The sequence below is a fragment of the Corvus cornix genome, chromosome 5 (assembly GCF_000738735.6).
Source record: "Corvus cornix cornix isolate S_Up_H32 chromosome 5, ASM73873v5, whole genome shotgun sequence".
In the NCBI taxonomy this organism is placed as follows: domain Eukaryota; kingdom Metazoa; phylum Chordata; class Aves; order Passeriformes; family Corvidae; genus Corvus; species Corvus cornix.
In genome coordinates this window covers 81726-96481 of record NC_046335.1, presented here as the reverse complement: position 1 = coordinate 96481, position 14756 = coordinate 81726, and the positions used below count along the sequence as shown (strand labels likewise).

The 14756-nt window shown below is 50.8% G+C and overlaps 1 long non-coding RNA gene across 4 annotated transcripts; it reads left to right on the top strand.

The window, feature by feature from the left end:
• The first annotated feature begins 7 nt into the window (after window positions 1-7).
• On the top strand, window positions 8-9935 carry LOC109146042. Of its 4 annotated transcripts, none has more exons than XR_002047806.3 (3): window positions 8-2460; window positions 4143-7496; window positions 7885-9935. It is a non-coding gene; the product is annotated as an uncharacterized LOC109146042 (long non-coding RNA). The 4 variants fall into 4 exon arrangements; XR_002047804.3 differs by having other exon boundaries at window positions 7811-9935; XR_005602084.1 differs by having other exon boundaries at window positions 9-2460; window positions 4143-7098; window positions 7260-9935.
• Window positions 9936-14756: the final 4821 nt, after the last annotated feature.

Genomic DNA, 14756 nt, shown 5'->3' with positions numbered 1-14756 from the left:
CGCGCCGGCCTCAGGGCTGCGCGCCGCCGGGCGGGACCAGGCACCGGCACGGATACGGACACGCCTCCGCCTGCCCCCGCGACGCCGGGGCCGGGCTGAGGCGACGGGAACCGAGAGCGGCCGCGGTCCTCGGGGGCACCCCACAGCCCTTCCCCAGCCGCCGCCCGGGGCCCCGGGTCCGGAGCGGGCGGCGGGCGGGGGCGGCGCGGCTGCGGGGGGTGCGCGAGAGTTACCTGACGATGGATCCGGTAGATGCACCGGCGGAACCGTCCCGCGGCGCGGAGTGACCACGCGGGGTGGGAGCGCGGCGGCAGCTCCGCTCCGCGCTGCCTGGCTTGGCGAGGGCTCCTGTCCACCCTCGGGGCACGCAGCTGTCCGCATCCTGCTCGCGCCCTGCCGGTCCGAGGACAGGGACTGCAACACCGGACTTCTAGGAGGGATGATCCTGGCAGAAGAAGTAAAGGTTGGGTCATGTTTGGGGGCAGTAAATTGGAGCGCTTTTGGGGATTCCGATCGTTACCTGTCTCCTGGATCTCTAACAGGGAGGAGAGTGCATTTCGTGCTATGGAACACTGACACCCTTCTCTAATGCTCTTTTGTGGGAAAACGCCGCGGATGTTACAGGACCCGAAGAAGAGGAGCACTGCCTGGAGAGCCTGGAAGAGGAGCTAATTAACGAACCTCGTAAGCGGCCAGTGACCCCGCACCTGGAGGGATGTGCAGGCACGTGCCCTGCCACCACTGGGCAATGGCCCCGTCTCCCCCGACACCCCTCCGCTGGGACGGGAGGCAGTTGCCCACTCCGCCGGGGCTGCCCTGGGACTCTCTGCAGCTGGACCAGCCCGCGTGGCCACCGCTGCTGACGGTGCAGGAGAAAACCCCTGGACTGCTCGGCACGCTTGGAGGCAGTGGGAGCAATGCTGCTGGGGATACACTGGCGTCTTCTCGCTGGGGATGCACGTGGTAGGAGCCCCATTCAAGAAACGGGAAGATGCAGTGACAGTCCTCATGCCTCTCTGCTGATGCCATGCCAAAGTTTTTTGTGCCTTGGGATGCAGCGTCTGGCGTCGGTAAGGGTGAGAAGAGGGAGCACATCACTATTCCTGGGCTCAGGGCTGTCCGTGTGACTTAAGAACTTTGAAGTGGTCTCCAAAGCAGCCTGTTACCCTGCTCTCACAAGCAACACAGCTGCAGAGCCACGTCATCCTCTGCCCTTCTGACAGCCTCTGAATCTGTCCAGGGCTGGGCTGCCAGGCTGGGCCTGAGTTAGCGTTTATCTCCAAGTACCAGCTGCTATTTCATGGAGCTGGTTTGAGCTGTTACAGGGGGAGAGAGGCTGGCAGGAGGAAATTAGTCTAAATGTTCTCTCCCTCAAAGGAAAACTCATGTTGGCTGGTTTTGCTGGGGTGGTCTCTGCCCCACATTCAGTCCTAGCGCTGATCTCCTTTGGAGCTGGAGGCAGTGTCATGCTCGGCCCTGATTTGGCGTTCACAGTGTGCTCCCCTGTGGAGAAAGAAGAGAGACAATAAGATGCTCCCTGGTAAAACATCTGTGGTCTTGGCTAACATCCACCAGTGTCTTGGGCTTCGGGTTCAAGCATTTGCACTCTGTCAGTTCTCTGCTGCCCCAGAAGCAGGGGGGCTGGCATGCCAGTGATGCCAGCAGTGTGGCTGTCATTGGGAGAGGAGGCAAACATCGGGGTATGGCTTCCCTGGCCATGGGAACATGGAGAAGCTCAGTGGAAACTCAGTGGAAGCTCGTGTTCAGAGCCTGGTATGTACTGGGGGGTGCACTGGTTTGCACCATCCAGCCCAAACACACTGTGAGGGCTGGTTCAGGACCCCTCTGAACTGGTACCAGTACAGCACAGCCCAGGAGCTCCACAACCTTGCAGCTAAAGCAATGTCCTGTGCTGTCCGGCCTCAGGTGTTTGAGCAAGGGCTGCTGCATCTTCTTTGTCACCCTGAAATCCCTCCTGGACGTGAGACTGAGACAACAAGACTGAGACAGCAACACCCCCTAGTTATGTACCCAGTGGGAAAACTGCTCCCCCCTGGGGCCTCTAGGACTGTGGGAACTGGGGGTGTGCTGGGGAAGTTCACTCACTGATGGCTGAGATGGAAAGACCGCTTGTCTGATCCTGGACCTTGACCTAAGTGACAGTGTGTGGCTGCTATGCTGTACAGGTCTTACCCTGAAGCTGTTCCCCTCCCTCTTGGTCACCCCTCCACTGGGGTCTTTCCTGGGGTGTTCCTGGCTGCCCCCAGTGATGCTATGGGGGTGTCTGTGCCTGAATGCTCCCTTCGATGCCCTGAGACAAGCTGTTTTGGGACAAACCTCAGTGCTGTGGGAGGGGCAGGTCTGTGTCCTGGCATCGTTATTCCCAATGCCTTGCAGTGTACCTCATGGACAGCACTGTCCTGCACAGCCTTGGCACTGAGGATGCTCAGGATTACTCAGGTGAGCTCCTACCTAGCTGTGGCCAGGATTCACCCTGCCTTGGGGACTCTCACTCCTGCTGGGGCTCAGTCACCTCCCCCTTTACCCTTCTGAAGAAGCTCTTGCTGGGGGTTTTGTCTTGGTCTCACCAACCAGTGTTAAAATGCTTTTTTCCCAATAGAGCTGGTAACTCCTTAAACTGAGATCTTTTTCCCCTCACAGGTATAATTTTAAATTTATTTCATCATTTCTTTTTTTGGCTGAAATAAGGAGACCTTGAGGAGAGTTCTTTGTTCAAATAGCACACAGAGCTCTTTTATGCACTTTCAAACCCTTAGTCACCTCCGGAAGGAGGGACCTGGGGCCTAGGCACAGTGCCACTGTGCTGCAGCTGCTGGCGACAGGGTGCCATGCTCCCCCAGCCTGCTGCCCCCAACACCCACACCCACGGTGCCACAGGGGGCTGCCTGTCCCTCATCCCTTCAGACCTCCTTCCCAGCCCGACCTCACAGCCCGGAGCCATCCTTTGAGCTGTGGCCGGAGTTGCTGCTGGACTGCTTGGGCAGCAGGAGGGGCGGGATGCCCGTGTGTGCGGTGGTGGTAGCTGTACCATGGACTGGAGCAGGAACTGTTCAGGCATAACGTCACTCCTCACGGAGCACAGTTTTCCATCAGCACAGGCGCCCTTCCTCGCCAGGCACCGAACGCTGGTACCGCGTGCTGCGTGTACACCCTAAAGGAGACCAGCAGCAGTGCAGGGGAGCAGCTCCAGGCACTGCAGGCTTTGACAGCCTGGCGAAAAACATGTCAAGAGGCAGTACATGGTACTCCTTAAGAGAGACTCTGGTACCTCATCAAAATGCATCTGGAAGCGGCAATGCTTATTCATCCTTACAAGGAGGAAATTCACTGCCCTAATCACTGAAATGTCAAATGTCCCGTTGCATGAAGTAGGTTTCTTGTCCCTGGAGCACCTTGGAGACAAGAACGCCTCAGGTGCCAGTGCACGCCAGCCTCTCCTCCAGAAGAACCAGGGAAGCATGTGGAGTTAACGCAGTGATCATTTCCTGGGGATGTTTTTCATTTTAAGTTCTTTAGTCTGTAAGATGGGGGAGCTGTTGCATTGTACAAAAAATGGCAGGGACCGATCCTGCTCCTTCTGGAGCCCTCTGCCTCCTTGTCACCAGGCCACAGGTGAGGTCCTTCCTCAGCTGTCCTGGTGTCCCCAGCTCTCGCCCTCGCTGGCCAGGGAGGCTCAGGGCAACTGGTGCTAAACCTGGCCCGAGCACACAGGTCCCTTAGCACTCCTTCTGATTTTATTTAAGGTGAACTGGTGTGACATTTCTCCCTAGAGTCTGTTCATATTGGTGCCCTGGTTTTTATGTGCCAGCCCCACCCTGCTGGACCCTGCCACTGGCACTGCCAGTGAATCACTCAAAACCTCCACAGGGGGTGGGGGGCCAGCGACAGGCTTATCCTCAAACAGACTCAGTTCATCTGGTAGAAGCAAACCAAGTAAAGCAATACTTTATACCTGGAGTGCACCCTTTTTTGCATTTTTAACCAAAAAATAGCTTAGATTAAAAGTGTTGATGACAGTAATTGTAGTGTCTGTTTGCTTAACCTTTTAACAAATTTGTTCTTTGAGAAATAAAATCATGTGCTGATTTGTTTTTTTTAATTTCTTACATGATTATATGAAGACTTCCAGCTGTTGGTACCTGGCTTATTTATGAAGTGCATTAAGTGTCAGACACAAGCTGGAGGATGAACACAGATGAGCACTGACTGTCCTGCGGTGATCGCATACCTGCCACAATTCTGCATTGTGTGAGCCCAGTTATGTCTGGGGAAGACCTGGAGGCACAACTGGGAAAAGTTTGCTGTGCTAATGAGGAGCCTTGTCCGCCTCACCCCAAACCTCGTGGGCAGGCTCTGCCTGCCCTGGAGCCAGCACACAAGATCAGGGCTCTCTTCAGCCAGCTTTGCACCCCACACAATGGGTTTTCTCACCCCCATGGTGGCCTGGCAGGGCCACATGATCTCACCTGGAGCATGGCTTGTTTGATTTGGAAATAGGCGTAGGAGGAAATATTACAGATGGAGACCCTACACAAGAAACGGGAAGAAGCAGGTATATTGTAGGGCTGTGAATAAAAAGTAGAGACTAAGCTCAGTCATAATTTAGAAAAACAGCCTGTCCAAAAAAACCTGTTACCTGCAAAAGGCCGTTTCCTTCTGCCAGGTGTCATTGACGCCTCCAGGAACTGGGACTGGTGTTCCCAAGGCAGGGAGAGGCCAGAGCAGTCGGAGACTGCCAGGGGCTCACTGCAACTGACAGGCAGTGCTGATGTGTGGGATGGAGCTGGGGCAGAGCTTACATGAGGAGAGGGCTGCTGGCACCATGGGCAGCCCCATCTTTCCGTCTCTATAAACATACTTGTGTTCTTGCAGGGCCCAGCACAGCTGGACGTGGAAGGCAAAGCCAAAATGTATCCCAGGGAAGGGCCCAGGGCTGCACTGCAGTGCTGTGGTCTGGTGAGCTGGTTCAGGGGCAAACAGCTCTACATTTCTTTCTGAAGGTGACATTAAGCCTCCTGGGTTGAAGAACAATAATTGCCCATCCCTGAATGCAGCTTCCAATCACACATCGTTGAACAGCTTGAAAGTACTGGGGGAATGGTTGGACTTGATGCTCTCAGAGGGTTTTTCTGATCTAAATGATGCTGTGATTCCATGATTTCAGCAGACAGAAGTGTTGGGTGCTGTGCAGATAGGATGGGCATCACCTGACACACAGCACGAGCACCTAATCCTTTGCCACCAGGGCTCAGCACCTCTCCTGCTGCCTGTTTAAAGCCAAAGACGTGCTTCATTGTCTGTCTCCTCCTCCTTGTTTCTGGAATTTTAATAACATGCTCTCTTAACACTTGCACTCTCTTCGTATTGGAGTTTTGGGTCTCAGTCTTTTAAAATTCTTCCTTATTCACATTTCTTTCTTACACAGTTTATTCCTTCTTTGTTCAGATGACTTCTCAGTAGAAAACAGAAAAATCTCCATCACCAGCCTACCCCAATTCCCTCAGAGCCATGTGCAGAGCTCGTTTCCATAATAGATGGGAATTTGTTGTTCTACCAGTTACTGATTTAAGTCTTTTCCTTAAGCCAAATTTTGCATGGAAGATAGTGTCCAGTAATCCAAGCTATTATTCTTCTGGATGTTCCATCTCCTCTCTTATATCCAAGCAACATGCTGAGGGCTAATGTTCAACTCATCATGGTGGGAGAATGAAGAGCTACCCTACACCTCATTTGTACACAGAAGAAAGAACAAACTTTTATTTACAGTGTTTGCAGTCTTCAATTTATAATATTTACGGTCTCTACAGTTGCAGTGTAGGCTATGCAGGAGCTCACCACTGCGATAACCACAATGAAAAGGTTGCACCAAAAAGGAGTTAATTTTCACTGCAAAAATTACTCTGGAATGCAGGCTGGAGTGTTGCTCCCCAGCCAAGGAGTACAATATTCCACTGGAAGAGGAGGAGAAAGTGAATTTAGTGATTATTATGCATAAGCATCCCAAACAAGCAGAACCAGGAAAATAATAAGATAACTAATATTTTTGAGAAGCTGCTAATTGGAAAAAAAAAATAGAGACACAGAAGCAAAAGAATTCTAGTAATAACTCTTCAAAAAGAGCGAACTGGCGTCTGGCATGGATCCCCACTGCTTCCGAGCTTGTTCAATTAAAATCAACATTGAATGGGTTTTCTTTCACTTCCATTACTCAAGCTGCATCCTTCAAAAGGATGGCAAATGATTGATATGCATATGAAAGAACCACAGAGTATGAAATTACAAAATGATACAGGGTTTGGATATTTGCACTTTGAGATATTAAATCTTCTGAAGGAAAATATTTGAGCAAATTCTGAATAAAGAACCCTACAGAGGAGAAAAGAAGAGCAGCAAGATAATCTAATAAGGCAGGGGCTCAGGAATTTCCAGGTGCTGACTTTCTCCGTTCAGCCATGACACGGTGTTTCCAGCCCAGGATCTGCTCTCTCTGGTCTGGGCATTCGCTACCAGGGTCTTGTGTATGTTCGTAACACAAACGAGGTTCAAGGTCCTGACTCGGATTTAACCCTTTCCAGACATACAGAGATGCTAAAAATCACTTCATTGCTCCTGGTGCCCACACTCCTTTGGTTTTTGCAGGCTTGGCATTGCTGCTACACCTCTCCAAGCAGGTGGGAACCTTCTCAACTGTCCCAACAGGCTCTGCAGCACAGACAGCCCCTGCTGCTCTGCAGCCATGGCTCCCAGGAGGGCACCACTGCTCTGGCCCTCCCTGGTGTCCTGCCCGGCCACGGACACACTTCCTCACAGCTGGCAGCTGGCAGGAAGAGCCAAAGGAGAGGTGTCATGGTAGTTTGGATCTCTCAAATGTACAGGACAAAGTGCTCTGTAAATTAGGTTTTTTTAATGAGCTCATTAGGAGATAAGAGAACCAAGCACAACAAACAAGGATTTGATCCCCTTTGCCCAAGGGATTCACATGGATTCACTTATTCACTACTTGAGTAATGAGAGTCCATAATGTATAAGCCATAACTGAATCACACACCTATGAGCAAAGAAGATCCCAATCCAGGGGTGAGTGTTCATTTCTCCTCCTCCATCATGGAGTGGGCGTCCCCTCCAGCACAAAAGGAGGCAGGGAAGCCTCAGCAGTCCCACTGCTGTGGGATCCACTGCAAAGGCTTTTGGGATGAGCTGACTTCTACACCTCCCAGCTTGGTCTGTTCTATTCCCAGGAGACAGCAGACTCTGATAGAGCTTTCTGACAGGTGATATGTGGAGATGCTGGCTGCAGGGATGGGGAACAGTGGCTGCATTGCAGATCTTCAGCTCCTTCTGTCCACCTCCTGCCACCATGGGGCTCTTGCTCTGACCCAGTGATGCTGCTCCCAGCACACACCAGGCTGGTGGGCTACAGGCTGGGTTAGCCAAAAATCTGATCGGGAGTCACAGGAACACTCACAATGTTCCAGGTATTCCCTTTGATTCTGGTTTTTGAGGTGCATGAGGAGGGCTTGGGCTGTCGGCAGTGTCTCAGTCTGCCAGCCTGCTTTATTTTTATTAATGTTAAGTGCAGATTAAACATCAGTGAAAGTCACCTGTTTGGCATGAACCATCTTGTCAGGAATATACTGCATGGAAACCCATTAGAGAGTTGCCTGATGGTCTCTAATCACACAAGACTTCCACACTGTGTTTAAAATCTCGGGATGCTATGACTTGATGGTAATTAGTGGTAATTGTTTCCCAAGAAGGTGCTGTATTTGACTAATAACTCTCTTTACAGGAGTCAGGGAGATCGGGGAGACCTGGGTCAGGAGCTGTCACTGCTAATTACCCTCTTACTCCTGTTGCTAACAGGAGCTCTCAGCAACTCCTGCCAGTGTCACCTCTCAAGGACGGGATCCTCTGTCCTGCGGGGTGCCATTCCTTAAGGAGAAGTGGTAGGTGCGTCATGCCAGTCTGACCTGCCACAGGGCACAGACCGAGAGCCACAGGGTCCTGGCTTTTGCTGCTGTTTGAAGTTCTTCTGGAAATGAACCCAGGCTGGGTTAAAGAAAAACAACTTCAATAGGCAAAACTCAACTGTCTCCCCGGGTAAGCTGCTTCAATCTCTTGCTGTCCTCAACAAAAATGCATGTTTTACTTCTGAACTTCAGTTTCCCACTGTAGCTTCCAAACACGGGGGGTTTTTTTCTTTTTTTTTTTAAGTCCAGCCCCTGAAGAGGAATGTTTTCCTGCTTTTCCTGTTCCTCAGGCCCTGAATAACATTTCCTAATGTGCTGGGATTGTCTGTGGGTTAACGGGAGGGGATCAGGGGATACTGAGAACCGTGCTGCCACCTCCAGACCAAACCCCTCTCTTCCCACCCTCATGCTGCTGCCCTGAGTAGCCACGTGTCTGCTGGTCCTTGGAGCTCACACAGGACAGTGAAGGATAAAGGCTGGTGCTACCACATGGTTTTGAAAAAATGTGGCTGCCAAAAGGGTTTGGTCATCTGAACAGGTTGAGAAATGCTGAAAATCGCAGGAAAACAGGTGCTTTTCTCCTTGTGTTGGAGCTGCCCAGGAAGGTGTGGGGCTCCTGTGCTGGCACAGAGCCCAAGAGCCACGCACTCCCTGCACCCTCAGGAAGGTGGCCAACCCTGTCCCCCCCACTCACGGTCTGGTCCCCATGGATGGGTGCCTGCACCAGCTCAAGCCTGGCTCCCACAGAGGTCTGGAGGTGCCACCACACTCCTCTCTCTGAGCATCACCCTCCTCTGCTCCTTGTCCTACTCCCTGCCTGCCCATCACAGCTGCTGGCTGCCCGGCTCTGCTCTCCAGGAGATGTGTAAATATCAGTTAATCTGATGCTCTGAGTTCTAAAAAAACCACCCAAAACCTCCACCACGACTATTTTATAGCCTCAGGGAGTGAGATTGCAAAGAGGCGGTGCCCTTGGGAGGTCAGGGAGATAGGAATATGGAACAGGAATTCAGTGTGCATAGACACATGAAAATATCCAGGAAATGGGAACTATATGTCCAGAAAATATCTTTTACACGGCAGTGACCAAGCCTTTCAGGGACCTGTGTGGAGCAGCAGTTGTCCTTGTGCACCAAGCCAAAGACGGGTCTGGGAACGCTCCCCTCTGCATTGGGGGTAATACCCTTCAGAAATGCCTCACCCATTGCCCCCACCATAGTGGGGTCCCCTGCCTCAGGCTCTGCACCTGCTGAGCCCCACAGCCCAGTGTGAGCCCTGCACCACCATGGCAGATATCTCACTGGCAGCACCTCCTGCCACAGCAGCTCCCACCTGCACTCAGCATCCTCCTGCTGAGCTGTGCAGGAGCTGTTGTGTGGCACCGGCCTGGAAATCTGCTTTCCTGGTTTCTGGGTACAAGACAGCTCAGGTTGCTGGTGCAAACATGAGAGCTCAGTGCAAGAATCTCTGTGCAGCTCAGCCTGGCCAGCCTCACACAGCCCGAGTGGGCAGTCTGTGATAATCTTGCCTGGGAGTCAGGCAACAGGAAAATATTCCTGGCTGAGGAACTTGGCTGCAATTTGTCTCCCTGAAACCCGATTTGTTTGACTCCTAAATTACCTACTCCTAAAATTTTCTCCTAAATTTACTCCTAAACTACCTATCCAGTTGTCTCCAGCTGCTATTTCTTCCCAATTTCTCCTGTGACTTTGCACACTGCTAAGGACTAACCTCAAGATTCCTGTTTTTCTGTCTCACTTCAACCCTTTCTTAAACTAGAGGAACAAGCGTACCTCTTTTCCCCACCCATGACACCATTCCCAATTTGGCAGTCACTATAATCACAGCTTCTGGTCCGTCACAACAGCACCTTGGGATGAAGACCTGGTTTCTGTGCAGAGGAATCTTAAATAAAGCTGGGCACAGCTCTGTTTCAGAGATGCATTTTTTGATATTCAAGTAGATTTTTATCTTCATTCATTCCAATGGAACGACCTCATACAAAATGAAGAGATAGGTGCTGTTGTCTCCATTTAGCTTTCCCTCTCATCACTCCCTTCTCTAGTTTCAAACGGCACAGCAAAAGGACCTGCTTCCAGAAAAGCTTTTTACCATCTGGAAAACTACAGATACTCATGGATAAGACGTTCTCAGTCAGTAGAACCAAAAATCTGCTTCATGTATGACCACTTGTCATGTCTGAGACAGCTTTTTGAGTCCCTGGCACAGTCCAGGGCAGGATTGTATTGCTGATCACATCCAAGAGCAGCACTGCAAGGAGAGCTCTGGCTCTGAAACAACAACAGTGAATTAACTGTCTTCCTCAAAAAACAGAAGAAGGAAAAAGAAATAACCTTTTGCCTTGCCCCTCTGACTGGAAAAGCATTTCTAGAGATCCTGTTCATTCCATCTGATTTTAGACTAGTTTTTTAAAGCAAATTTATCATGTCGATTCAGAAAACCTCAATACATTTCCAGCAGAACGACAGAAGACAGCTTTTCCAATCCTGTTTTTTTCTCCAAACATGAGAAACACCAAAATGTATTAAGGAGCTCACACATGAAATACCAAGCTTCCTTTTTGCAGTTTTTTCCATGTCTAACATAGGTTTAATGAAAAACGTGTACAACTACACTGCTGGACAGGCAGAGCTGGGCTGCTGCCCTGCGTGCTGTGGAGAGCTGATGCTCAGAGCAGCGAGGCTGGGCCGGGGGCTCAGCAGCCCCAAGCCCCTCCTGCTGACCACCAGCACTGAGTGGGCTGTGCTGGCTCACACGGAGGAGGCACACGGGCCAGGGGCTCTGCTGGAGACAGAGGGCCCCAGGGCTGTGCCTGCTGCTGCCAGCCATGGCTGGGGCTTGGGGCAGGCGGCTGGAAGAGCCACCATCAGCTTCTGCAGTGGCCCAGCACCACCAGCAGCCCCGGCCCCTCAGGTGCCCTGGTCTCACCCCAGCTGGCAGCTCGGCTCACCATGCTGCTGGATCACACTCAGTGGGGTGGGCAGAGAACTGGGAGAGCAAAAGTATGAAAACTGGTGGGTTGAGGTAAAGTCAGTTTAACAGATGAAGAAGAAGCTGTGCACACAAACAAAACAAACCAAGCAATTCATTCCCCACTTCCCATACCAGGCAGGTGCTCAGCCATCCCCAAGACAGCCAGCCTCTGGCGCACATGACAGTGACTTGGGAAGATGAACCCCATCACCCCAAATGTGCCCTCATCCCTCTCCCTCAGCTCTCTATGCTGAGCACAATGTCCTGGGGGCTGGGGCATCCCTTGGGAGAGTTGGGATCAGCTGTCCCAGCTGTGTCCCCCCAGACCCTGGTGCCCCCAGCCCCTCGCTGTGGGGTGGGTGAGGAGCAGAGCAGCCCCTGGCATGGTGCAGGTGCTGCCCAGCAGGGCCTGACACATCCCCGTGGGATCCCCACTGCTTCCAGCACAGATCCCAAACACAGCTCCAGACCAGCTACTGGGAGAAAATCAATTTCATCCCAACAAAAAATCACCACAACAGCTAACTCACATACAGCCACTCCAAAATGCTCAACACTGCTTCCATGCGATCAGTAAAAGCCAAGGTCTATTCTTTGATTAATTTTGAAGTTACAGCCCCACTAAGGCCAGAAAATAGCACCAACAGATGCCTCCTGGCACTTCGTTCAGACCTTTGCTACAGAAGCAGGACAGCACACCCAGAAGTGGAAGCAGGATGTGGAAGAAGGGGGTGAACAAAGTTTCCCCTTTTGGTGGCCACCGGCTAGTGCATCCTCTGGCTTATAACTCCATCTGCCAATGCTCCATGAGGATGAGGAAGCTGATCCACTCACTTCACAAGCTGTGGACTGATTTCCCGCCTGCTTTCTGTCAAAAGCCCATAATTAGGTGCATTCTCTAAGGCCTTTACAGTGTTTGTATAGTGAGCAATTACCAAATGCTGCATTACAAATGTACAATTAGCAGTTCTACACTTAATAATGAATTTAAGACTTGTGTAACAAGACTGGAGGGCTTCCATTTGGAGGACTTATGAGGATCTTGTTTGCATTACAAAAACCAATCTGTGCACTGGCCTGCCAGTTGCTGACTTTGAGTCTGAACAGGAGCAGCATTTCAATCTCAAAGTCAAACTCAGTGACTTGGCACCTTCTCATGAGTCAGGAAATCTCAGTTCAGCCCCATGGCTGAGATGGTGAGGATGGAAACATGTCTGAGAGAATCTTGTCGAAGCAGATAAGGCAACATCTCTGAAGCAAATGGCACTCCAAATACCATTACAGTCTGGCTTTTTATTTTTCTCAAGCGATGTCTTGGAGCCCCCAGATTCCCTATTAGTTCCTCAGAGCAGGTTTGTGGGCATTTTGTGGTTTGTTTAAACAACCCACCAGTATTGTTACAGTTCTTTGATGGTGAGAAGGTTGACTTTGAATAAAATTTAAATTAAGGGAATTTTTTCCAATTCCACTTTCCCAAAACCCAGCACTAACAAAGAAAAGAAATCCAGCCCTGACGTTGTACTTCTCTCTCTTCTCTCTTCTCTTCTGTTTGCTTTCTCCCTTCATTGTTTCACACACCAGATGGCAATTTCTTCCCTAAAAATTGCTTGTTACCCTGTTCAGTGATCATTTTGGGAATACATCCATTAGCATCAACAGGAGGCAAGCAGCAGGATGCAATGAGGAAGCTGGGTGGATGTCAGCTGCAGGAGCGAATCCGTCTCGTAGCCACTGGCATTGGTTCCATCCAATATGGGGGAAGCTTCTGGCAGCTTCTCACAGAAGCCACCCCTATAATTCCCCCCACTACCAAAGCCTGGCCATGAAAACCCCATACAATTTACACTTTATTTGTGTGTTTGGTTTGTGGACTGATTTTTCTTTCAGAAAAATAGTGCATTTCCAAGTAGTCCTGGTGGCTTATGACTTATGTTCAAGGCAAACACAAGACAAATGAGGCACCTCCAAAGAGCCAAACTCCAGGCAGAGATCACTGCCAGGTGGTCCAGTGATAAATAATGACCACTATTTAGTAAAGACTGAATAAATGCATAAAACACAGGAAAAAAAGTAATTAAACCTGAAGGCAACACCTGAACAGGCCATACCCCACAGTATGGGGTCTGTAAACCAGGCTGTGAGGTTCAAAAAGGACTGGTTTGCAATGAGGAATGGTTTCTCTGACAACATATCAGGTGTGTGTGATGTATCACGTGATACACGGTTTGCTGTGTGCCATTAATTATGCCACTCATTCCTCAGAAACCTAAATAGTGTTTGTATGTGACAAATGGTGGTTTCTGGAAGGTGAGGGGCCCTATGAGGCCTGCAAGGGATCCCCTTTTGCAGTACCTGGGACCTGGGCAGTCCCAGCAGAATGATCCTGCCACCCTCAGTGATGGCACAGGTCCCACTGATACCACATCCATTCTGAGCCTTTTTGGACACGAATTCCCTGCCAAGTACCTCTGCGGAGCCACAGCAGCCCTGTCCCATGCCCCAGGAGGAGGACAAGGACTGCCCGTGCCGGGCTGGTGCAATGTGCCATGGGACGTGCCACAGGACGTGCCACAGGAAGTGCCGTGGGACGTGCCGTGGGATGTGCCACAGGATGTGCCACAGGATGTGCCGTGGGACGTGCCACAGGATGTGCCACAGGATGTGCCACAGGATGTGCCACAGGATGTGCCGTGGGACGTGCCACAGGATGTGCCACAGGATGTGCCACAGGCACTGCCCCAAACATTATCCGTGGCCAGCTTTCTCTCCCGGTGATGCTCATGGCCCCGACCGTGCGGCCTGGCCCAGGAACACCCATACAGGCACCCACCCACCGAGTCCCCCAGGCTTTCCCCTCTCCCTGCAGACCTCGCAGGCTGCAGCCGCTGCTGCTCGCAGTTCCCGGCCCAGCTGTGGCCGTGCTGCTCCGCAGGTCGGGCTGCATGAACTGAAGCTGGGATCTTGGAACGCCAGCCTGCACCTCCCAGCAGGTTTTCAGGCACGGCTGCACCCAGCGCTCCCCATTCCCATGACTTCTGATGTCTCCTAGTGGGAGCGGAGTCTTCCTCTGAGAGGCAGATGGAGGAGCAAATGTTAAAAAAATATTCAAAATATTTTATATTTATATTTTATATTTATGGTATTTGAACGTTTTATCCTTGTTTGCAATTAAAAGCAGCTTGAAGAGCGTAGGTAGCCAGAGTAATCCTTCCTATGTGCCCAGCTTACCTGCATAACCCACAGCTCAGTGCAGCACCAGGTGCGAAAGCAGCTCCTTCCTGATGCTTTGCTATGGAAATCCAAGGGAAGTTTCCATTTTATAGGGGATTTTTTATCAAATTAACTTTTATATAAGCAGCTTAGTGAGACTGTTTTTAAAACTACTGCTTGGGGGGATTCCAAGCCTGCCATATTTTCCCTTAAAGGACAGAAATTATGTCGCTCATCTCACATGGGGTGGGGTGGCTGCTGCAGCCACGAGGCACTGAGAGTATGAGTAAGGGAGATTTATGGCAGAGAAGATGATCCTTCAACACCTGATACAGCTGGAGGAAAAGACAATAATTCAAAAACAAGAGCACTTCACATCTGAAACTTCACCTACCATACCAGTGGTTCTACTAAAAATATAACCTCTAACCTACAGGTTTTACCTTAGATATACAAATTATCAGGGCTGTAAGTCTATTATTTCTGCAAGATGAAAGATGATCCCCTTTCCCACTGTGAGAGATACAGCAGAAGACACAAACAGCCACCATGTCCAACCAA